Here is a 5,069-nt window from a genome sequence, read left to right on the forward strand (position 1 = left end):
TTAAAGCTTTTGTGTGTGATCTTTTAAATTATCACCATGTCTCCTAGCTCTCCTGCATAGGTCTGCACTCAGAGCAGTTTACGTGCCCGCTCTTCCTGTGTCTTCACGGCTTTCGACTGGATTTCATGTCAAGATTGGAAATACGTGGCTGAGACACCATGGCTGTGTACACAACTTACTAACCCAGAATGCCAGCTCCAGTGGGAAGATTTGTTTCTGTTGTCCAGATAGTTTGTTCTCCGTTTGGGTTTTACAGAACTTCAAGTTGTCAGACAGCGTGGTGGAGAAAAAGGGTAGGGTGGATCTAGTAGCAGCAGGAATTCTGTTGTAGGAGAGTCAGGTAGGCGCGAAGCTAATGTACCGTCTCATTTATTTACTCTGCATTTCTCTGCTCGGAAATATCCAGGGAAAGGCAGGTCATGGCCACCGTTTTAGAAAACAACAGAAAGGTCTTCTTTACACCTGGGAGACAGGCTAGACTCTTAACTTGAGATAAGCGGGTACCAGTTAGGCACGGATACATTTTTCCTGGGTCTTTGGCTGGTGAACATTTATCATTTGCTTCATGAAAAGCCAAGAAGCTTTCAGAGACAAGTACCTGGTGTACCTTCCCAACCAGGTAGAAACCAGACAGGTCCACAGAAGTTGGCACTTAATGCCAGTGGTTCAATAAGTACTTACCCAAGATGTTCACTTCCTGGGGACTCAGCAGGTTTACTATCACACTGCCTAAGTAATTCAGAGAACCGGGAGGAATAGAATGAATACCCCCAGGAAAGAGATTAATTCAAATCATTCTAATAAATGGCATGTAGGCCCGGGAACATTTCCCAAATAGTTCCAGCTTGGCTAAGTGGTTGCTTTCTAGAGTGTGAGATTTCCCTCAGAAAGATGAACATGAGGTTTAGATTAAACATAATAAACATCTTAAATGGGAATTTTCAGGTCATTTGCGAAGTGAAAAGTATTTTAATATCTTTAAATGGAATATACATAAGTAATGGAATTTAATATAAGTACATGCTGCTAGTCGGTAACTTTGAATATGATTGTTGCAATTTTATGGAACGTGGGTTAACGGGACTGCCTTTTTTCCTAAGTGGCTTTAAAACTTTAAATGCCAATCTTAGAATGTATAGTTCTTATGGGATTCTTAAATTTTGTCTTGTCTTTGTTCAAGAAAGCTTTTAACTAGAAGGTTGGTTTTGTTTTGTTTTTCATTGTTTTGGGGCTAGAAATAGGTTTCTCTAGTTAAATTTGTTCTTAGTTAACTTTGAGTTATCCAATTCATGGAATATCTGTGGTGAAATTTTAATCCTAAAATCTATTTACTGAGTGTTTATTTAAGTAGGGAATGTCTAAACATACTGATGACTGGGTAAAACAGGAAACATTTTGAGTTTATGGCCTAAACGCAGTCAGTTATGGGATTTTGGTCTCTCCGATTTTATGGGATGAGAATTCCTAGTGGCAGGATGCCATGCTGTGCTACTACACTGTGTCCTATGCAGTTGGCTTTCCAAGCACTGGCCTCTTAATTTGAGTGGCCTGTCCCACTACCACCATCCCCGGCCCGGTGTTGCGCATCCGGATACCTTGGCTCACCTGGACGTAAGGAAAAGTCCTCACTTCTTCCCCAGCTTACCTCTCAATCTTGGTTCTTCCAGAACACACTTCTTTTTCTTAATGCAAGTCAACTGAAAAGCGAGATTTGTTACATGGAATCTTGTGACCAATTTAGCTGACATACATAGAATTTAAAAGATTCCTGAATTCTGCCAGTAATACTGAAAAGCACACCTAAGGCATAGCTTTTTTGTTGTAGAAATACAGTATACGTTCATTAAAAAAAAAAAAAATGGACGTGCAAATTGCATCTCCATAGGAGATACACTTCATACATTTTGCTGTGTTTTTTTCACTATGGATTTCTCTTTGTTTCTCTCTTGCACTTGTTCTTTCTCTGTGTCACTCTTGTATGTCCTAGTATCTTTCATACCTCTTGTGTAGTCTCTAAGCAGAGAGCACCCAAGTCCTGGATTCTTGGTAATGAAACCCTCACTCTGTCTGTGGGGCCTATGAAATTAGGAAATATTGGCGCTATTGGCTTGTTGGGTAAAGGGCTTCCTAGAATTGTCATCTGTCCTTCATAGCCTGCATTTTATGTTGTGGCTGTGTTTTCCTTTGACAGGTAAGTGCCATCTGTGTTGCTAGTCACGATACTGCCGTTGTTTTCAGCGTTCTGTAGGCTATCCCCTAAGCTACTTACATATTTTACAAGTTTGCATTAAGTTTGTTGAACTTTGTATAATCAAGTCACTTCTCTGCTCAGAAATGCACAGTAACTTCTTAGTAAGCCCCCATATCAAATGCATACTTTCTGTCTTCCTCTGAATGTTACTCCCACTTCTCCCTAACGGGGACCTCAACTTAATTCTCTTCAGTTCTTCAAGGCCTTGCCCCATTCCTGGCTCCTCAAGATACCTTGACTCTAGGGCCTATTTCATTGCCTATGTTCTTTGAATCCCTATGACACTTCGAGTCTGTGCAACATAATCTTACACCAAATTATATATTGTATTGTTCTTAGCTGGTACGTGTAAATTAGTCTTGTCTCTTTCATGAGAATGTAAGCTCCTTAAGAGCAGGAACCATGTCTTAAATTTTTGTATCCACCACAGTGCCTAGCACAGTGCTTGGCACATGGGTGCTGAATAAATACTTTGTTTATTGGTCAGCAAACTATCATCTGGTATTTTTAATTATAGAGGGATTAATGTATGTGCATGCGAGCTTGTACCTAGTTGCTGAGACTTATGACTGTCTCTAAGTGGGATGGAGCAAAACAACATGATCAAGGGCAGGGGTTTGGTGGTCCGACCAGCCAGCCAACAACAATGGCCACCAGCTGGTATGGTCATGGTAAGAACAGATAGTTAAATCCGTGGACCATTGCAGAGCAGTTAAGAATGAGATGTGTCTGACAATTCACCTTTTAGAAGAAGAGCCCAGATATTCCTTGAATAGCTATTAGCTTATGACCATCTGCATATGAAAGCCACTTAACCACAAGAGACTTCTTTTGGAGGGACAGCAGATTTCAGACTACTAATATGAGGGATTGGGGGAGGGGGCAATGTGTGTAACACTGCTTAATGCCAATATAGGATTTTATTTTTCAACTCTTTGTTCCACTTAGCTTTGAAGCTGCAGAATAGCTGGGTCATTAGGCCAGAGATTATGAATGAATTACCTATGCATGTGGTTACTTTTGCCTGCACCATGGTTTTTGTGGGGTTTTTTGTTTTTTGAGCCAGTGTTTTAAATTGACAGATTTCACATGAAAATCTTCATTTGGGGCTCTTCTTGAAAAAAAAACCCTGGAAGATCTGGCAGTACCAGGCCTGCATGGCACCTGCTGCCAAGAGATAACTAGTGGCTGTTTCTAGAGACAGGGCACTTGCTCTATCAAGAGATTATTTCACTCATTTATATTACCTACCTGGTACTCTTGTAATCATTTGGAGCATATGTCCCCTCCATTAGGTTACTCTGGAAAGCACACTGGGAAGAAGGACTGAGGCCTGTCTTTTACATACTCAGAATCTGTAATTTGAGATCTAACAGATATTGCTATGGTCTGAATGTCTGTGTCCCCCCAAAATTTATGCTGAAATCCCAATGCCTGATGTGATGGTATTTAGGAAGTGATGCCTTTGGGAGGTGCTTAAGTCATGAGGTGGAAGCCTCATGAATGGGATTAATGCCTTATAAAATAGCTCCAGAGAGATTCCTAGCCCCTTCCATCACGTGAGGACGCAGCAAGAAGGTAGCAGCTATGAACCAGGAAGAGGGCCCTCTCCAGAAAGTAACCATGCTGGCACCTCCAGAACTGTAAGCAATAACTTTCTGTTGTTTATAAGCCACCCAGTCTGTGGTATCATAGCAGCCTGAAAAGACTAAGACAGTTGTTCCCATTTAATTTGGGGTTGACTTTCTAAATTAATACTTAGAAGGAAGTAAAATTTTGTCAGTTATTCTTAAATACGTATCTGCTATTAGTTCAACATGCACATTTTCAGTAAACCCTGGTCTCTATACTACCAGCAACTGGAGGAAAATTACCTCTGACCTGGAGGAAAGGGGAAGGAGGATTTTTAATAGGTTCATAAATAGGGCAAGTCTCATGGAAATGAACTTCAGAAGATGCCTGATGTCCTTCACATGGGTTGAAGCTTATGATGAATTCTCTGGAAATCACTTTTCCTGTATGCAGAGCAAACAGCTGCTTGCTGGTCTTTCTGTGGCGAATTAGCAAATCCTCTAAGAGCTTTGAATTTAGGAGGGGAAGGAGGAACTAATCATATCCTACTTTCCTGCTGGAGTTCTGAATCTTTTCATTGATTGGCATGTGTATGATGGGGCTGGGAGCCCCGTAAAGAACTTGAGAGTCTGGCACGAATATTTTGGGAAAGGAAGGATAAAAGACAATTTTAGTTCCATCAGACTCCCTCTTTCCCTGCTTGTATTACAGGAGCAGACCACGTCCTTTGGGATAGCAACTTTCTGAGGAGAAAGTATGATTGTCATAGAATATATGATATATCTTTCTTTTTCTGTGACACAAGATGATCACCAGTATCCTTCTCAACATTCAGATTTTGTGACATCTGAATGACTCATCTCAGAGGCTCAGTTTCTTCATCTGTAAATTGGGGATGATATCAGTATCTACTATATAACATCAGTTATTTGGAAGATTAAATAATGCAAATGTTTGTGTGCACCTCATTAATTTTACAAAATTAAATACTTTCCTTGAAGAGCGACTATTATTGTGGCAGAGAAAGGGAAACGCGTGTTTACCGTAAAGAAATAGTGTTAGCAGGACAAGAAAACCACGGTTGTTATCCAAAGTTAAGGACCCACGGAACCGTACACCCAGTCCTTCACTGTTGTCGCTCCGGACCTTTTTCGGGTTGTACCTCGGACCCTGCTCTCCCCGCCCTCAGGAAATGAAAGCCTGCTCACGCTGCCAGTGCATGCTGGGAGTTGGAGTCCCCTTCCTA

This window comes from Balaenoptera musculus, chromosome 20 (genome assembly GCF_009873245.2).
Source record: "Balaenoptera musculus isolate JJ_BM4_2016_0621 chromosome 20, mBalMus1.pri.v3, whole genome shotgun sequence".
In the NCBI taxonomy this organism is placed as follows: Eukaryota; Metazoa; Chordata; class Mammalia; order Artiodactyla; family Balaenopteridae; genus Balaenoptera; species Balaenoptera musculus.